Source organism: Myotis myotis, unplaced genomic scaffold, assembly GCF_014108235.1.
Source record: "Myotis myotis isolate mMyoMyo1 unplaced genomic scaffold, mMyoMyo1.p scaffold_m19_p_12, whole genome shotgun sequence".
NCBI classification, from domain to species: Eukaryota; Metazoa; Chordata; class Mammalia; order Chiroptera; family Vespertilionidae; genus Myotis; species Myotis myotis.
The window spans coordinates 33,984,912-34,006,348 of NW_023416316.1; the positions used below are offsets into that span (position 1 = coordinate 33,984,912).

The 21,437-nt window shown below is 37.4% G+C and overlaps 1 pseudogene; it reads right to left on the reverse strand.

Annotated features, from left to right (window-relative positions):
• Positions 1-1,825: 1,825 nt before the first annotated feature.
• Positions 1,826-21,437, reverse strand: part of LOC118667725 — a 33,612-nt pseudogene continuing 14,000 nt past the window's right edge.

Here is a 21,437-nt window from a genome sequence, read left to right on the forward strand (position 1 = left end):
ATGATGCCCAGTGATAAATAGGCCATTTTCTTACCTTTACCCATTAATGTTTTATTTAAAAAAATATGATTCCATGTAGTTTGCTTACTGTTGACTAGCTCTAACATTTGCCTATTGACCACTTGGTTGTACTGAGTCCCTTTGCTGAAGGTATCACAGTGTAGGCAAAAGATAATGGACAATAAGTGTTGGCTATCTGGCTGTATATTCAGTCTACACCACTAAGCAGTGGACTGGCATGAATGCTGAGCTCAGGTTGCTGCAAGGACAATGTTGTTATTATAACTGAATTAATTGAGATAAAGCACCTAGCACAAAGCTTATCTTGCACACAGTAGGTGTGCTGTATATGCCAATTTTTCCATTTTCTACCTGCCAGAGAAAGAGAGAGAAAGGAGGAGGAAAAGAGAGGAAAGAATCTAATATGTATCTTAAGAGATGTTTCAGATTAAATTTATAAGAGATCATATTTTCTCACTAAATTCAGCTCTTGCCTTTAGCTGTGTGTGATGGACAGTTGCCTTCAGCAGGTTGCTCAAAACAAGATTTAGATACGTGCTTGTCCTGCTATAGAGGTCCTACAAACTTTCAGGAGGGCTAACACAGCAGGGTGACTAAATATGCAGTTTGCCAGCATCTCTAAATGAGACTCTGCAGCTTGGAAAAGGGAAATGCACATGTCCATTATAATCAATAAACAATTTCTAGACACCTTCAATTGACACATTGCTAGACTCTGAGAGGGTTGCAAAAATGACTCAAATATAGACCATTCGATACATGTGCCCATACTTCTGAAAGAAGCCACTTTCTGGAAGGGTGGCAGTTTAAGTTCTGATTTATAAAGTCTGATCGGCTCACTTATAAGATAGTGTATTCCTGGGGACCGACTACTCAAAGAACATACTAAAAAGTCTCCTTACATAATAGTCACATCTATTTGCTCCCAGTTCTTTTTATATTTTTACTTAAGAGAAGGCAAGGCAAATGGATCCCAAATGCTCTCAATTGACAGCAATTTTCATCCATTTACACATGAAAGCATGTAAAATGAACAGGCGTGGAGGGAGAGTGGTGTGCAGACCCATGGAGCCAGCAGAGAGCATGGTCCCCATGCTAATGGGAGAAATTACAAGAAATCAGGTTTACAAAATCTTTTCCTGAATATGTTATTAAAAAGGAGCCTCACTGATTTGTAATTCTTGGTCATCTCTATATGCAAAGCATTTGGAAGGTAATTCTGGGTGTTATTTGACCAATGGAAAGCGATGAATCAGCACATTTCAATAATACCGTATGTACAGGAATGATAAATGAGCAAGTGATTGGTGTCCGGGAAATGAAAGGAAATGCAAGCGATGCAGATGTTGCTCAGCTCTGGACGTGAAAATTAACTGGCAAGGCACATTTATTTGTCAGGAAATTCTCACTCAGAGTTTTATTTATTTCCCCTTCCCTCACTTGTCATCTATCTTTCTCAATGCTTAATTAGCGACCCAAGCTATGTTTAGGTACTCAGATCAGTGCACAAAAAAATAACTGATAAAACCTTGTTCTCTTTCTGTGTTTCATTTTAGTTTTACTACTTTCTATGCCATCTTATGCTTTAGTCTTATTTAAAATTTCTTTTATTTGAATGTGAAATTTCTTTGCATTTAGCATTGGGTATCTACAATCTTGGTTTGTGGTTTAATTTATAGTTACTATGTAACAAAATTGGAACTCTGGATAATTCCAGAACAAATTATGGTTTTCCAAATCCACTCTTGTCATATAAAAATTCCTTTATGAGGCACATATTTTGTCAGTAGCAAAAAAAAAGAGATTAATGAGAGAGGTCTTCAGCCTGAAAAGAATAAAAAGCAGGGATCCAATAAGTGTACAGCCTATGTAAAAGTATATTTCTGAAATTATTTGGAGAACAATTCCTTTGAAAATTAAAGACATTGTGTCTGAAACAAATCAGGAAGTCTTTGTGATATGTTTTTTTTTTCTTTCTTGTTTGATATAGCTCATGGTAGACTAGACAAGAAAAATCTACTCTATATTTCCTAGAGTAAGATTACAAATGTATGAGCAGAATAATAATCTTGAATCAGTTTGGGTTGCCTTTTCCCACTCTCCTAACCCAGCCCTAGCCCTTAAACTATATAGAGAGACCATTAAGGATTTATTATATATCAACCTTGCACCCCCTCTGTTGCTGTAGTGTGAGAAAATCTTACTACAAATTAGAGTGTATGGCTTCATTAGCTTCCTGTGATTGCTGAAGTAAATTGCCACAAACTTGGTGGCTTAAAGCACAGAATTTATTCTCTCACAGTTCTGGAGGCCTGAGGCTGAAATTAAGGTGTGTCAGCATGATCATGCTCCTTCTGAAGACTTGCAGAGAATCCTTCTTTGCCTCCTCCAGCTTCTGGAGGATCTGGGTATTCCTTGCCTTGTGGCTACATCACTCTAATCTCTGCCTCCATCATCACATGTCCTTCTCCTCTTTCTCTGTGTCTCTCTTAAGGACACTTTCATTGGATTAAGTCCCATCTAGGTAAAGCAGGATGATCTCATCCCAAGATCCTTAATTTAATTACATCTTCAAGATCTTTTGTCCAAAGGAGGTCATATTCACAGGTTCCGGGAGTTAGGGCATGGACATATCTTTGAGGGCCACCATTCTTCTTTCTATGGGTGAAGGCTGCTTAAAAACATCAGAGTTGAGACTTGATGTAGTAGTTCCACTTGTGGAACGTTCCGGAGATTTTAATTTGGCCCTTTTTTCCCCTTCCAGTTTGTCTTCAACCTCTTACCATGGCAGGAAGGCTTTGCCCCACAGCTAGAATAGCTGGAGTAGGCCTGCTATGTAGTATGCATGTGACAAATGAATGAACGAACAAGTGAGCTGTCCCTTCTACAGGTTTTATTATGGAAGCAATATATATTTGAAAGTTTTACAAATAAGGTTTGAAATTAGAATATAGAAACTTATTGTTGAGGCATACATTTCCCCTATACTCAGTTACTTCTCCTAGTGTGATGTGCCCCACTAAATGTGAGTTACTTATCTAGAATTTATGAAATCCATAAATCAATGGGTCTTTTGGATCAGGAGAGTAGCATGCTAAATCTATACATAAGGACTGAACCATGAGAAAGATCTAACATTTATAGTGTCCTGAATTTAGCTACAATGGGGTTGCATAAAAAGGGTTTAAGAAATAGTGGGCTTCAGTTGGGAAGGCCATAGGGAACTTGGTGAGGGTTCTACGTGTAGAAATTTGATGATTGATTTCCAGAGAGCAGGATGATCAGGTGGATTATATTGTTTGGCTTACTTTTTGTTAAAATGGAAGTGACTTTGTTTTTACCCTCTTTCATTATTGTTAAAATATCTTTATATACAAAACATAAGGACAAAAATAGTTACAATAACTCTACAACCCAGAAATAGGCTTTTACATACCTGAGGAGATAGTTTGAAAAGAGTAACTGAAGGTTTTTGACCTTTAGAGAAAGTTGCATTCATGATGAAGGAGAGAACTGAGTCTTCCTTACGCTGCCGAAGCAGGGTTAACCACACTGGTAGTGAGTCCTGAATAATCCTGAAGTCAAAAGTCAGAGAGAGTAGAGAGAAACCAGCAATTGTGTTATGAGATGAGGTAGGACAAGTGATTTAGGGTGTTTGTCCTTGTATAGTAACAACAGGTTGCCTTGATTACAGACCTGATGAGTCAGGGGAACTGGAAAGTTCCTGATAGCATGTAATTCAGGAGGGATCTTGAGTAGGGGAGTTGGAGCTAGATCTCCTAATGCCAAGAACCATGGTGAGATGAACACGGCAATACATTCTCACAAAAATAATTTCCATACTGTGATACCATTTTATGACTTTATGTTTTATAGCCACTTCTTAAAAAGTTTGAAGCAACTTCCAAACTAGAATTGTTTGCTGTCATAATTGGCCTGGGCACCTTGGTGTCTAAGGCAGTGGCTCTCATTCTGAGGGGATAGTATTGAACTTCAAGCTAATTCTGAGGCACCCTGGGGTTAAGAGACACAACTCCGGGGTGTTCAATTCTAGAGGACTTCGTGGTACTTTGAATAAGTGGTAGTTCTCAGTATCAGGGCTGTGGATTGATTTGAGAAGCAGGATCTAATCCTGTGAGAGGTCATTGCAGAAACAGTCAAGGTCCTTAAGGTTAGGCTTCAGTTTGAGGGAGCCATGTTGGAGACCTGGACTCAGAGTCCCAGTATGGGGCTGGTTGGACAGACCAGCCACACACCATGGAGGTTGGGTATAGGGACATCTTTGTGAGCTGCCATGAATACCTCAGAGGACTAGATTCACTGCAGATATAGGAGATTGCTTCTAGGCTTAGAGTGCTCATGGGTCAGAAGCACCCACTGCCAGGCTGGCTTCTCATGGTAGCCGGGGATAACAGGGCCGGATGTTTCCACGGCAGAACTCTGGCACTTGCATCTGGGAAGGACAGGAGCTGGCAGGGGGAGACACTTCTGGAACTGGGACTTGTTCAGCTCCTCTTTAATCTGGAGGATTAATGGGGAATGTGATATGATAACACAAGAGAAACAGCCTGAGTTAGTTACCCTTTGCAGGGCAGAATGGCTGCTGATGTCATAAGAAGAATGAACATGCATTTCCAGAGAATTAAGGACAAAGCCACCCTTCTAATTCTTAGGCCCTAGATCCTTGGCATTACTTTCAAACTGTATACCTAGTCAACTATTTGCTAAACCAAGCTCACTGGTTTTTAGAAGATATGGGAATAAAATGTTTCTATTTGGAGTGTGTGTGTGTGTGTGTGTGTGTGTGTGTGTGTGTGTGTGAGAGAGAGAGAGAGAGAGAGAGAGAGAGAGAGAGAGAGAGAGAGAGAGAGAGAGAGAGAGACGAGAGGGGCCTGTTTTGGGGTGTATTGGAGGAGGTGATGAAGGGTTTCAGTGTTTCAGGGAAAATAGCCAATTGCTCAGTGAATACAAACAGCAAAACCACTGCACCGCCATCAGTTAAAATACAAATTGGAGTTTGGTGAACTAAGCTATTAAGGGAGGATTTCATATCATTTAAATTAAAGATAATTTAGAGTAAGGGTACATTTAAGCAGTACACTTAAGGTAAATTAGCTAATTCAAAGCCAAGGATTTTTTCTAAGGTAGAAAACTCACACTGAAGGGAATTTAGAAATCAAGGAAAGCAAATCGCTTTAAAGAACAGATTTTAAAGGACGACAGCAGATTTCAAGTTCTGACACAGTAAGGTACACTGCAGTGTGGCTGTGGCACTGGCCTGTACTCTCCAGCAGTGGCAAAACCAGGCGATGACAGGCCTTTAGTTGTGATTATTGTCAAGGGTCCAGGCAGGGCCCCTGGGATTCATAGCAGACAGGTGTCTGTCATGACTTTGACTCACTGACTTTCAGTACTCACAGGTTGGCTTGGCCTGATGGGGCATCTTCAGCTCCAGGTAATAGCAGTATTTTTCACGGTGTTCATTTCTTGGCCGGAGATTTTTTTGGCCCATCACTTAGTGGAGGCATTGGCCAGTTGCCGGCAGCTTTTGATGAAAATAAGACTTTGATTGTGATAGCATTTTAAGTTCTCACATCTGCCTTTGACTCTGTTATTTTCTGGGTTATTTTACATGTGCCTTATGTTAGAATAAATGATGTTTTCCTTTTCTCTTTTTTTTTTTTTTTTGAATTTTTTCTGTCAGGATTTTTTCCTATTATGTAATACCATAATTAGGGGAAAATAATAAATTACGATCTGTTGGGAAAATACCAGCTGCCCCTTCCTTTACGTGGTAATGTTCTAAGGCTGAATATGTACTTCCCATGGAAAATCTGAAAAGTTAAAGACCACAGTGGCTTACGGTGAGTACCGTCTTTATGAAACATTTTCAGTCTTGCAGATCTGTGTGGGTGAGTCTGGCCTCCCAGGAATGCCCTCTTAATTGATTCACAAATTTCTCAAACCTTACTAATAATAGACTCATACCTAAATTTTTATGGAAAATGTGTCCTATGGAGACTGTATTGAAGAAAAGAACTTCCTAAATGATGAGCTTTGACAATATAAAGCAGAAATGTCTTCTCTATGTACCCTTTATTGGGTTCCCCCTCTCAGGTCAGCCACCTTCTGAGACACAGTCTTGGCAACTCTTGCTTTCTTTCTGGGATCTTTCTGCCTCAATGTGGACGTTCAAATGGTGTGATGGCCTCTAAAATGGCTCTTATCATTGGACCTCTCTGTCATATTCTTATTGCCACTGTTCTAGTTATGGCCCTACCATCTGTTGCAGATACAGTTGCAAAAGTCCCAATCTCTCCGCTTTGTCATCTCTGCTTTGATTTAATCATTTCACTTTGTTCCTTAATAGAGTAAATAAGTCAGGAATAAAAGTTAATTCGCACAACCTAGAGTGTGAGATCCCTTCAGGATTCTGAGTTACTTGAAATTTTTAAAGCAAATTTAAAGGGATAATTTGGGCTACACATGCATATTTTAAGTTGATAAAAAGAACAAATGTAAAGAAGAATCCAGGCATATTTGGTTTAACTTCATCTGTATATATACGAATAACTGTATCCGACAGATTAAATTTCTTTTCATCATCAAAGTAGTGACAGAAAATATTACTTGCTCACCAGAAGAAGCCTAGAATGTCCATAAAATTCAATGTAAATGTTATAAATATTTTATATTTATGAAATATTAAAAATTAGAAAACTGAAAAGTCAAGGCATCAGAATTTTATCAAATATGTAAATTTACTTTTTGAAAATGTAGTAATATGAATGTTGATGAACATACATAGCCATGGTAAAGTTATCAAAATTAGAAAATTAATGTGATATTAATTTATATACTTTATTCAAATTCTGTCCATTTTCCTATAAATTATCTTTTTTTTTTCTGGTTCAGGATCAATCTAAACTAGAATTACATGTCGAATTTAGCTGATACATCTTTTTAGTATCACTCGATCAGTCATTTATTTTGGGACCACAGTCCTTAAGGCTCCATCATCCACCACCAAAAAAAATTCCCAAGCCCTGATATCTTAAGAGGCTAAACTTAGATTCTAGTAGAAAAATGGGAGATAATATCTTACCTAAGTTTTGGACTTCTCAAACCAGTATCAATTTCACAGAGATTTTGCTCTCCTTTATGCAATTCATGAAAAATGGATTTTGTGTCTCCTGGGGCTTTCCATACATCTAACTAGAATACCAGTAGTAAACAAGCAGGTTTGCTGGAACATGGTGCTATTACCTGCCATCTTTTTCATGTCAACCTAGCTAGCGATTGTGCCAGGCAAGGAGTCAGACACAGTGTTTGCCCTTCTGCTGAGCAGTCAGTTGGTATCTGAGGAAAATCATTTCTGTATAATATGCCAGGTTGAATAGCTGAGAAAGAATCATGAACTCAAATAAATGAAATGGAGAGGTGACTAAATCAAATAATCTATAAGGAGAAAACATTGAAATTGTTCTCAAACTATCATATCTTAAGAAATAAAAAAACAAAATTAGAGGGTATCTTTTTTTTCCTAAAGTAGCTTTTGCCTGTACAAATTAGCATCCTTGTTCTTAGCTCTAGGGCATTAACAGTGGCTATTCAAGCATACATTCAGTTAACATATATTTATCAAACAACTTCATTCTCTATGTAATTGATATTTAAATACAGAAATTATAAAACTTTATTATTTTCACAATGCTCATAATGTAAGGTAGCTCTGTCAAAAGAAATATACTAGCCATAGTTGTCATCTTAAATTTTCTAATAGCTACATTTAAAAATAGAAACAGGTGAAATAAATTTTAATAATTTACATTATCCAACACACAAAATATTATCACTTATATCAGTATAATATAAAACACTATTAGATATTTTTAGATAGTTTATATTTTGATTTTACATTCTAAGATTTTAATATCTGAGTGTACATTATACTTACAGCACACCTCAACTTGGATTAGGTGAATAGTCACATATGGCTAGCATATGTGGGTCTGGAAGAAGGTAGAAATGATAAAACTACATTATAAATGAATAAATCTATGATCCAAGTATCTCCAAGGGTTCCAGGAAAAGCAAAGTTAAGTAACTTGCTCCTTAGAACAAGATGCTATCGTGTATTCCAGTATATATATATATATATATATGCATTTATATATTCAGTAATTATATATTTTTAATACATTCACTTTTTAAATGAATGAGTAGAGGCCATCAAAGCAGTAAACACTGAGAATTTTGAACCAGGTCTTGAGGGGCATTCAACAGCAAAGGAGGTAAGAGTAGAACAATGAAAAATATTGCCAGGCAGAAGGAAGAGGACGCGGAAAGTTCCTGAGATTTGGAGTTTATTTCAAAAGAACCTATCTTTGCTCTACCGCTTAATTGAAGCGATCTATTGAGCTGGCTCATACTTTTTGGGTCACATGCGGTTTTGGTGGAGAACCCTGCAGAGATGAAGTAAAGACTTGACTAGCTGTTACGGTAGTTCATGCCAGGCAGTTAATCAGTCTGGAGAATTCAGGTCAATTTTCACTTTTTTGATTTTTACAGTTTTGCCTGGTTGTTTATATTGCCTAAGTTTGGTGTAGAAGGTTCCAAATTCTGATTCAGTGTGGCATTGTGAACAAGAGTTTTAGCTTAAAAAAAAAAAAATCAAATGAATATCAGCAGCACCGTCTGTTAATGTTTGAAAGATGCTTCACAGCTTTGAATAAATTGCCTACAGAGTAACATTTCTAAAATCCACTTGACTAGTGCCAGCTCCTTGAGAGGAAAACAGATTGTTCCCTCTCAGTGGAAAGATTCATATGGGGAAGAGGTATGTTAACAACTCTTTCCCCTTTTAAGTCTGGTACCAACTTCCCGAAAGCTGTCATAAGGTCATTTCCTCCAGTTTAATTGTGTCCTTGTTCTGTAGATAAATGATGAATTTATGTATCGAATGTTCTCAGTCAGCAACCATTCACAGCTGCTAAGCTAAGTAAAGAAAGGGAAAAAAGGGTTTAACAATCTACATGCAAAATGCAGGAGTGGAATATAAACCCTTTTACCTATAAGCTTAACTATGCAGACCCTTTTATAAAGAAGGTTGGGGCCCATGGTAACTGAACAATCCTAGAATTGAAAAGCACACCAGCCTTGTAGAATTGCTCATTTTCCTCAGGAAATAGCAAGAAAGGTGAAAATGAAGACTTCGTCCAAAAGCAAACCCACTCAAATGAAGTGTGAACGCCAATCAATTTCAGCAGTGGTCTGGCAGCCTCAGTTCTGAACAGCAAGTTGAGACAGCAAGTGCCTAAGTGTTACTGCCAGCTCTGTTTCATGTGCTCGCCTAGCCTGGCCATGGGATGCAGTTGGTGCACACACACACAGCAAAAGGCCCGCCTTGTATCTATAATGAGAGGCAGATTCTGTACTAATTGTTTTGGCAGCAGGCTTGTGCAAAAGTGACGTGCAGCATTTTTGCTGGGGTCTGTTTGTTATTGCTATGCTTCTCCTCCAACTCATAACCCATGGGTAAGGAGCATGTGGAAAATGTGAAAATTAATGGTTAAGACAAGTGAAAAAGTGCTTATATGGAAAGCACCTTTTTTATTTAGACTAGATTTATTTAACTTTTAATTTAAAAGGCAATTTCTCTTAACATTTCTTTTTCTGGAAAAATTGACGTAAAGTCTTTGTGTATGCAATTCTTATTAAATGTCATACATGGCATAGTATTATTTTTTTTTACCAAACAAAACAGGAAACTTTCAAAAAGTGGAGTTACATTTATAACAGTTAATACTGTAAACATACCTATCAGATGTGACGTTTTGCCAATTCTAATCCAGAGCAAGACATTTTAGGGGAAAAAAATCTCTGCAAAGTAAGCAAACATTGCATCATAATGTAATGCTCTTCTATTAATAGACTGTTTCAAAGTTGAAGAGGGATAAAATCTTAACAGCTATCCTTTTAAATTTTCAAGAAAAGCAGGAGTTAAATCTATTATGAAGCCCAGGTCAGTTTGAATGAACTTCAAAATTGGGAAACCATTTGAATTAAATTTATAAGGGTAGCACCTTCTACCACCATTTGGCTAAGCTTCATGGGATGAAAAAAAAATAAAGTGGTAACAATGTCACAACAAGGACAACACAAAATTAAAATGGCAACCACATTTTGAATAACCTCCATAAATAATCTAAAATCTCAAACATCCCAAAACCTCAAAGATGACCACGCAGCTAAAAGATAATTTAAAAATGGGAACTTTTTTACTTTAAAAATAGTACTACCCTTTGTATGTAAGCCAGACATATAGTAACATTAATGACCCTAGACGGACACATGAAATCAAAATAAAAGAAGAAAATATCCTCAAAATGAGGAAAAGCTATGACAAAGCTCATGAACTATTTTTCTCCCCATAAAGATGTCACCACTGAGCTATATAGTTATTGAAAGTAATGTAGTAGATTAAAAACAGGTGGGAATACACAAAGAAATTTTTTTTAAATGGCACAAAGGAAAAAACCACCATCCATGATAAATACTTTCCCAAGAGAATGACAGAAATCTTACCTATTCAAAAGACCCTAAAAGCATCACTGTCCATATTTGTGGTTGTAGGTACTGGTATTGGAATAGGCATTATCAGCTCCTATTATATATGTCACCTGCCACCACTATAAAGCCTGAAAAAGCTAATTACTCATTTTCCCTTCCTTGCAGTAAGGTGTGACCCTGTGACATTGTTCTAGTCAATGAAACATAAGTATCTGTTGGGATATTTCTGGAAAGATTTTTGTATTACTGATAAGAGAGATAGAAATGTATGACATGTCTCCCCCCCTTTTTTTTAAAGCATTAAATGTGCCTATGATGTTTGGAGTTGGGGGTAACATCTTGTGACATTTCAGGGAAGTTAAAAACTCAAAATTGAGAGATATTACTATCCTCCTAAATTGTATATTTTGGTCAGACTCTGTCAGAAAGATTCTTAAGATATACATTTTAACCTCTGCTGTTTTCTCAGAGCCTTTGAGACTATATTGTTTTAATGCAAGTTTCTCATGTGCTTCTGTTTAATGTATCCAAAGCTAATAGGATACATTTGATGTTCACATTATTTCCCCCCATGCCCATGAAGTTCAAATGCAATGAACTCCCATCCCTGAAGCAGAAATCCTGGTCAAAACTAGATGATTCCAGAACCCAGCATGTCAGTGTTGCTAAAGACCATATTAAAGACTCAGTGTTACCTGAGAGAAGATGATAAAGAAAAACATCAAGGTTCCCTGTTGGCAAAGAGAAAGTCAGTGTAGTCTATAGTCTCTGACTTGCGACTTAAAAAAAATCAACAGGAGAAAATTTGTTTAAAAAGGTTGAAACTATCTGGGTAGGGGAAGCAGGGATTGAGCCACTTATGCACTTTCCCCCCACTCTCTGCAAAACTGATGTTAAGATATTCTTTTCTTATTTAAAAAATTATTAAATGTATTGGGGTAACACTGCTTCATAACATTATGTAAATTTCAAGTGTACAACTTTATAATATGACATCTGTGTATTGTATTGTATACTCACCCCTGAAATCTAGTCTTTCATCACCACATATTTGTCTCCTTTGACCTCTTCGTCCCCCTCACCCCCACCTCTAAACCCCTCTGGTAACCACCATTCGGTTGTCTATGTCTATGAGATTTTTGTTTATATGCTTATTTTGTTTGTTCATTTGTTGCTTTTTGTTTTATACTTGCATTAATGACATCCTACCAGGTCTTATTTTGATTGCATTTTCTTCCCACTCAGTATATTAAAACTTCTCACCAATTCTCCTTTGTTCCCTGTGCTTCTATGCATTCATAAAAAATGAGGTCTGACTTGTGCCTGTTAAAGAGCCTCCACCATATCTTGTCATTAGACATTTCTGGAATTTATGGAACCTTACTTAGCTTTCTCATCCATCACCTCATTTAGTCTACAGTGCCCTTTGCAGACATGTCCTTCTCTTTACCTGATTGCCTGTCAGTTTGTAACATATTCATTCCTTACTGTGGTCTCTTTTCTTCTCTACCATATGTAAGGTTAGCACTCTCATTTCCTTATTTCTTTTGCTTCTGAGCCCAGTCATTTGCCATCCTAACACACTCTTCCACATTCATCCTGATGAAAAACTACTAAGTTACAGGAATGCCCAGCAACTCTGTGTGCAGTCCCCAATTTTGGTTGGTTGCTAAAGGCATGCTTTCCTTCAGAAATCTAACCAAGGACTGGCTTCACATGAACATGCCTCATCATTTTGGTACTTTTACTTCATTTTACATTTCTTAGACAATCTCTCGTGGCACAAGTGAGACTTGTGTTTCTGCCTATAATTGCTGTATATTTTTGAAATGTACTTGGAACTCCTGGATAATTTTACCTGACTTTCCAGATCTCAGATCTGCCCACATTGCTGTAATCAATTTACCAAGTTTTCTCTACATTTAAAAGGTAGTTTTCCAATAGTTCTTATTTAAGTTTAAATATATATCTTCACAAAGGTTGGCCTTAATTTTTTCTTGAATTTTAGCTTCTACTGTGTAATTTTAGCCTGCTCTGTGAAACCTTGCCTCCCTTTCTCTGTTAGATTTCTTTAGGCTCCGTTACATCTTCTCATCTGCTATTCACTACATATTCCCCTTTTCTAATGCCTACTTTGGGCATAATTATTTTCAAGTATATGTCCTCATATCAAACATATATATCGCTTTAAATATATAAGAAGAAAGGAAATATTTTTCTTTTGGTAGTTTAATCAGTATCTGGCTTCCTTTATTTTATTTTTATCATTTCACTGTCCCTATTTGATAGTAAGACTGAAGTACATTTATTAAACCATTCTATTTCAGGAATTTAAACCAATTAAATTCCTGAGTAAACTTGACTTGTAAAGAAACTATTTCATGGATGTACCATTTTAAATTGCTTTCTTTGCAATGATAGTTTTACCTTCTTTGACTCACATTGGTAGAAAATCCTTAAAACGACTCTTTTTTTTTCTCATTGTTTATTAATAAAACTAGAGGCCTGATGCACGAAATTTGTGCAAGAGTAGGCCTTCCTTCCCACGGCTGCCAGCACCAGCTTCCTTTTGGCATCCAGGACCTGGGTTTCCCTTGCAGCCCCAGCTTCCTTTGAAAGGACATTTGGTCTGATTAGCATATTATGCTTTTATTATTTTAGATAGCCCTCCAAGGTTGGGTTTTTAGATCTAGCACCTTGGTTAGAGCTTTCACATGAACAAATCCAGAACCAATTTAGGACTGGCTATGTGGTATCTTATAATTAAGTGCCTAATCCAGTTTTTTAAAAAAATGAAGGAACAAAATCTGGGGCAGCTGATCCAATACTTGTACCCTCCTCTAGCTCTAATAATTTATGGCCTATCTTGGTAAATGTTCCATGTGAACTTGAGAAGAATATGTGAATTCTGCTGTTTTTGGGTGTTTTCATTTTATATAATGTCTTAACATATTTATGCTCCTGATGTGGACTGAATTGTGTTTCCCACAAATGCATATGTTACAGCTCAAAACCCCAGTGTAACTATACCTGGAGATTGTGTCTTTAGGAGGTAACGTTAAATGCTGTCATAAGAGTGGTGCTCCAATGCAATAGGACTACGCCTTATAAAAAGAGGAACAGAGAGAGAGACCTCTTTCTCAAACACAAGAGAAGCTGGCCATCTAGAAGCCGAGAAGAGGGATCTCAGTCTCCAGAATTTCAAGCCTCCAAAACTGTTTTTGATGCTGCCTTTGCCCCTTCAGGCTATATCTTTTTCTTATCTTTTAACATGCCTTATGATTTTTTGTTGTTGAAAGTCAGATATGATATATTGGGTGATAGGAACTCAGGTATATCAGCATTTAGGGTGAGTCTTTATGTTAATTGAGCTCAGTGGCTTTTCGACCAGTGTTTCCCAAGAGGCACACTAGTGTGCTACAAGATTTTTAAAACATGCACTATCGGACTATTTAGTCAGTGGCACTGACCTCTTTTCCCTTCGATTGTCAAATAAAAAAATGACATCAGCCAATACAACAATAGCTGTCTGGTGTAAATGAATCAAAATTATACCTATTTTTTGTCAGATTGGTAAAAATATACTTTTTGGTGTACCGCAGAATTTTAGTAATTAGTTTATATGTGCTGTGAGATGAAAAAGGTTGAAAATCACTGATCTAACTAGAAGTTGATCTATGTTTAATGTTTTCTGTAGCTCAGGGTGCCAGAAGCTTCCAATATCTCAAGTGTCCTTGATTTTATCTCCCCTGCTTTCTTCATACTTGTCTAAGAACTCCTCTTTAAATAGAATATATACCTTGCAGCTTTTTCAGCTGTAATCCACTGTTATTATACAGGAGTCCTCTTGACCTGGTGGTAAATTGCTGAGGATGGGAAGTGTTTTATGACTAAATCTCAGTCTTTTAGTTGGCCTGTGTTCTAAGGCTGTGACCTTTACAAATGTTTCCTACCTTATGTCCCCATATTCACCAACCCCTTATATAAGACAGGAAAGATAGCAAGAACCAGCTTTGGGTAATTATTCTTCTAAGTGATTGGAAGAGTGGGGTAAAGCGCTAATGAACTGTTTCCCCTGCAGAATAGGTGTTCTAAAACATAGTATCTTAATTTGAGAGATGTTTAAAAATTGAGATAAAGTTAGGCCAACAACCTGGAGATGTTTGCCATTGATAGCAGAGTTTATGACTCACAGTTTCCAGGAGGCTGGGCAGGCCATGTCATGAGTGGCCACACAGGGAAGCACCGGGGTGTGTCATGAGGCAGAGAGAGGAGGTACTGTGGGAAAGAGCTTTTATTATAGTTTCCATGGGAAGGAATGGAGTAAGCAGGATAAATAGTCTTGGTATTGATTGGCTTGAATAATTTTGGTAGGCGCTGGGGCATAGAGATGACCCTGTTGTGCTACACCTGGCTATGGGTGATGAGGGCAGGTGGATTCTGGCCAAGAGTGTAAGAGTGTGATAAAGGAGTTGATTGGGGTCTTGGCTCTGGATTGGTTAGTTTGCATTTGAAAATTGCATCCTCAGGAGAGCTCTTTATTATTTCTATGAATTGGCTTTCCTTGAGAGTGTCAGTTCGTCTAGGGTAAACAAAGCCTCAAGATATTGAAGTATCAGAAGGCAGAAAAAAAATAGACATGAACACAGTAGACCCCCTCCCCCTGGCCCCCTAGAATTCTTTTGGTGTGTTTCACAACGGTTACATTTTTCTTTTGCTGCTAGAACTTGGAGAGAATCTTTTTTATAGCTCTTCACTGTGAGAATTTGGTGGGGTTCCTGAAGATAAAACCCACAAAAGTATGAGGGCATCCTTAGACTGTGGTTCAAGGATTTTCTCACTCTCATGGTAGTTCACACCCAGCTTCCAGCAATGTCTGAACTGCCATTTCTGTGCCCCTACCAGCTCATAGTTCTAGCAGCTTTTACTCTGGGTCAGCAGATCTTGACTGTGACTGATATGGATAAAGTCCTGATAAGCTACCATGACCCACAAAAGTAAAAATTATATGTTTTCAGTATTTTCTTAAAATCAGTCCTAAACCTGTACTTTCAAAGCATGCCAGTTAAAAAGGTAATTACACCATTTTAATAACTGGCTACATAGCACAGTATAAACTACTATAAATGCCAAGCTCAAGAACTTCATGTTTCATAGTTGTAAAAGCCCAAGGTGTAAAGTCTTCTATCCTGGCTTCATCACATGATAAGTCTCAAATATCCAGCATTATTTTGCCTCCTTATTTATTTCTCTATGTTCCTGGCCAATGACTGGATGATGGATTTTGATAGAACCCAACCAATAATACCTGCCCAGATTCAGAAACAGCTTAGAGATTGGCAAAGGAGTTAGTAGATAGAAATGTAAATATCACCTATGTGATTGATATAGCTATATTGGAGAACTTGGGAAAAGTCTGATAGTTAAGTGGGATTGATATTTCTCCCTGTTCCTCAACTGAGACATTAATAGAGTCTACCTATGGGAAATTGTAGATGTAGTTTCCCAGAATCACTACCTTCCACTTTTTTTTTTTTTTTTTTTGGTGGAGATAGCGAAAAAAGTCAAAGCTCTCATTCTCAAGTACTTTTCAAATATTAGCTCAATTCAGCTGAGAAATGTTGATGCCTATTAAACAGATAACTCATTCCAAATCCACAGTAAAAAGTAAAAGATTGTTCAAAATGCTGGAAGTGTTTAGGGAAATTTCTACTTGTGAAAACTTGAAGAATGGGGATTACATGTTTTCTCCCTAAAAAGTAAGAAAGAAGAAAATAGTAAACCATTTCATAAATTTTTACATCTCAATTAGTAAAATTATTAAATGAAATATATAGATAGGCTTCAATTGGCTGGAAAAGCACTTATTTAGGCAGCAAATATCTAATAAAAATAAATCAACGGGGAATTATGATTCCCTGAGACTTTTGAAGCTAAATATTGATATAAGTTCTTTCTTATCATTCTAGGAATCAAACAAATGTTCATTTATCATACTTCAGACCAAAAATTTTGTGAGCTTTTAGTTATGCTTTAGAAATACATTATTTGTAAAAATCTTATACACGTTATTTTTTTAACTTAAATGATTCTTCAATTATATATTAACATGTATACCTCAGTAATCTCTAGCACACATTTGTTTTATTTTTTAAAAAAAATATATTTTATTGAATTTTTTTACAGAGAGGAAGGGAGAGGGATAGAGAGTTAGAAACATCAATGAGAGAGAAACATCCATCAGCTGCCTCCTGCACATCCCCTACTAGGGATGTGCCCGCAACCAAAGTACATGCCCTTGACTGGAATCGAACCTGGTACCCTTCAGTCTGCAGGCTGATGCTCCATCCGCTGAGCCAAACCAGCCAGGGCACACATTTGTTTTCTATTCAACTATCTTCATATGTATGCCCAATTATGTTTAAGGAGTTCAGTTCTTTAAAATTATTTTTATATAATACCATTTCAAATACTAGAGTATTCTGGATGTGATCAATTCAAAATTGAGAAAATGTTTTTATGTTGTTTGTAAGAGTATAGTCTTTATCTAGTTGCTATACCACTGGAGCTTATGTTTTAGTGGAGGTAAGAAAGATAATAAATATACACAAGTAAATAAATAAATAAATAAATAAATAAATAAATAAATAGGTAGATATTCAAGTAGTGGTCATTGCTTTGGGATGATGATAGAGAGTAACTTGAGGATATGTGAAATTGGACACCAAAGGCCTCTCCTGATGGCAAGAAGGAGGCAGGCATGTGAAGAATAGAAGCATAAACATTCCAGGAAGATAACATAAGAACTACAGTGGGCTTAAGGTGGGAAATGAGTGTGGTATCTTTGAAGAAAAAGAAAGATGAGTATGGCATGAGTGCAAAGGTTGAAGAGGAGATTGGTAACAGATGAGTTTTGATAGTTTTATAGAGATGAACCAAGTAAGACCCTCAGGTGTAGCTATGGAATTTGAATCTTAATCTACTGCATTTGGAAACCATTGAGGGGGTTTCTATAGATGTGAAATAATCTCAATTATGTTTAAAGACTATGCATAGAAAATTAGATGGCTCAGTACAAGCATGAAAGAGGGAGATAAGTTTCAAGTCCATTTTACTAATCTAGGCAAGATACAGTATCTGATGACAGATGGCATAGAGAGACATGGAGAGATTATGAGAGCCTTAGGCATAATAATAATAATAATAATAATAATAATAATAATAACAACTCATGCAGGTGAATTTGCCATAAGGAATAGAAGAGTGAAAGAAATTAATAAATTGTTGGTTTGAACAACTGAGTGGGTGGCAGTGCCATTTAGAGTGACTGGGAGAGGAGCAGGTTTGGTATCTGAGAAACAAGGTGTCTGTTCTCACGTTAAATTTCAAACATCTATTAGATATACAGGTTGGTAGGAGATAGTTAAAGAGGTAATTTGATACATGAATCTGGAGTTCAGGGAAGAGGTCCAGGTCAGAGAAATAAATTTTTTAGTTAGGACCGGCTGGATTGGCTCATGGGACAGAGCATCAGCCTGCTGACTGAAAGGTCCCAGGTTCAGTTCCCATCAAGGGCATATGCTTGGGTTGTGGGCTCGATCCCCAGTGTGGGGTGTGCAGGAGGCAGCCAGTCAATGATTCTTTCACATCATTGATGTTTCTATCTCTCTCTCTTCCTCTCCCTTCCTCTCTGAGATAAAACATATATTTAAAAAATAAATATGCAGACTGGTGCAGCCACTGTGAACAATATGGCGTTTCTTCAAAAACTTAAAAATGCAACTTCCATTTGACCCAGTAATTCCACTTTTAGGAATGTATCCAAAGAGAACAGAAACACCAAACAGAAAGGACATATGCACCCTATGTTCATAGCAGCACAATTTGCAATAGCTAAGATTTGGAAACAGCCTAAGTGCCCATCAGCAGACAAGTGGATTAGAAAACTGTGGTACATCTACACAATGGAATTCTATGCTGCTGTAAAAAAAGAAAGAATTCTTACCATTTGCAACAGCATGGGTGGAACTAGAGAGCATTATGCTAAGCGAAATAAGCCAGTCAGAGAAAGATAAATATCACATGATCTCACTCATTTGTGGAATATAATGAACAACATAAACTGATGAACAAAAATAGATCCAGAGACATAGAAGCATTGCAGAGACTGTACAACCTTTGAGGGAAGGTGTGGGGCTGAGGGGGTAAGAGATCAACCAAAGGACTTGTATGCATGCATATGAGCAAAACCAATGGACACAGACAGGGGGTGAGGCTTTGCTTGAGGGAGGGGGTGGCAGGGAGAGGTCAATGGGGGAAAAAAGGAGACTCACGTAATACCTTAAACAATAAAATAAATAAATAAATAAATAAATAAATAAATAAATAAATAAATAAATAAGTAAGTAAGTAAGTTAGTTAGTTAGTTAGTTAGCAGCAGATGGGAGTCCTTTAAAGCCATGGGACTGAATGAAATTTCTTGGAAGAAATTGTCCTAGGAGCAAAGGGAGTCACACACCTGGGGCACAGTTTGAAGTTCTACAGAAAAGGGATCCAGAGGAAGAGATTCATTGCCCAGTTCCTGGTATGATTCTCCCTTTTAGTTGTGATGCTGCAGTGTTATTAATATGTAATTTTCTATGGGACAGAGCTAAAGAGTATAATTGGGATTTAAGTTATTAAAAATTTGTTTTCTCTTTTAAGAATGTTGTAGAACTAACTACAAAGAAATGAATGGCACATTCAGTAGCCAACGGAAGGCAGAAAAGACAGATTAATCCCCCAGTTGACACCAAGATGGCTCCATCATAGTGGAATCAAAAGATATGCTTGCCTCTGCCCTTAGTTCCCCACCTCCTTACCAAGACTTCATTACCAAACTAATAATGGTTTTGTAACTCCAAGTCTTAAGTCTTTTATCATTGAACTGTTGGTCTTGCTATTCCAGACTGCCTACAGCATCTTGGGTCAGATTTACTGCCACAGATGTTGGGATCCCAAATATCTCTTGCTTCTTAGATAGATCCCAGTTTTCTGTGAGGCTTAATAGCTCGCTCAGGCCAGTCTTCTTATTTCTTTTGAAAGGCTGCACTGAACATCATCCTTGTTAAATTATTGGCATCTGGGTTTTGCACAATTCTTTCCAGAGTAAGTTGTTTCAAAGGGAGTGCTTAAGCTCCTCTAAAGTTATATTAGAGAACAAAGATGGAATGAGAAGCAACAGATGCCATCTCACTTTTATTTTCAAAGCATTCTCTGCTGAACAGCATACAGCACAAAGCTCAGGTTCTATGTTACCTCCTTGCTTTGAACTGTTTATTCATTCCCTCCAGGGGAAGTCCTTAGAATGTTGGAAACAGTAATCAGCATAAAGGAGAGGCCAAGAGACCACTGAGACCCTGCCTTATAACTCCATGCCCCACAAGTATTTTATTTAATACTTGTGAGGGTTTCTTTACTCTTCATAATCTGCTTTCCAGCACATAGAAAGTGTCTGATGCCATGTATAAGTTCATCTTCTTGGATTTAGGATTAATATCAATGGGACTGGATTAGAGATTCCCAAACTTTCCAGAAAGTTTCTTGATACCCATAGTGTCACGGTAATTATTTCATGGTATGTACTACTAATCCATAAGAATAGCTAATCATTCTAATTTTTAAATAGGTGAGTCCAAACAATTAAATTGTAATAGTAGTAGTTTGTGTGATGGTGGACAGCTGAGTTTCCCCTTTAAAATTTAAAATATCTTGAAGCACCAAAGTGAGTTTGCTCCAGCAGCCCCAGGTGTCAGCTGAGAACCATGGAGCCATGTGACTAGCGACAACAGTGTCAAACCCAGCATTCCCAGAGCATCCCTCATGGAAGTGGATGTCACATCTATAAGTCTCCTGTATTCCTTAATGGGAATCTGGGCTTTGAATATTTGGGAAATTGTGCATGATGACCTTAGGAGTTCTCAATTTCCAGCAAATATAAAACAAATGGCAGGAAAAGTAATATTTTCCACAAGGAGAGGAGGGATTAATCCAACCATTCACTGTTTATTATTAGTAGCAGTAGTGTGCAAAATAAGGCATGCTTGTGTGAATGTGAATTCTCTTCCAACTCAGTGTCAATCTGCAAGTTTACAAAATGTAATAAAAAGCCGTCCCTGGCTCGTGGTGCACGACACGTGTTTAGCATTTGTTGCCGTCCTCTTATCCATTCTAAATGTGAAAATCGGCCTGCAGTTGATCAAGTTCTCTCATCATTAACAGCCTATAAAAAGGCAAAGATGATAGAAAAAATATTTCTGCATATTTAAAGAAAAAAAGTGATGAATGATGCATTTCCCCCAGAATTCAGGTGTTCTTCCTCCACAGTCTGCCTGTGAACATTTTACTGCTGGGTTTAACAGCCAAGTTTCAGCAAGCAAAACAAGGTGTCCCTTTCCTTCCTATCAGGGGATATAAAATGTTTGCATTTGGACCATGTTTAACATTACTCTTAGCCTATAAAGTGAATGTAGATATAAGGGTCAGAATCTGTGACTGACAAAAGGCAAAATTATGCTTCATTGCTGGTTTATTTTTAAATTCTGTTCTGTTCCTTTTATGTGGCCATTTTGCACTTTCCAAGGTCTGTGGGGGATAGATTCTATATGTGGCAATGCTGAATTGCGCCGCCATGGAGATTAAGAGAATGTATGAATGTAATAGTTAATTGGCTGCTTGGCACTTTGAATAGTGTGAGCTGGGTATTTCCTGCCCTGCAGTCTAACCTCAGAGTGACCGCCCACAGTCTGCTCCGCACAGGGGGTTAGGGGCAGACACACTTATTTGTTTGTTTGTTTGTTTGAGAA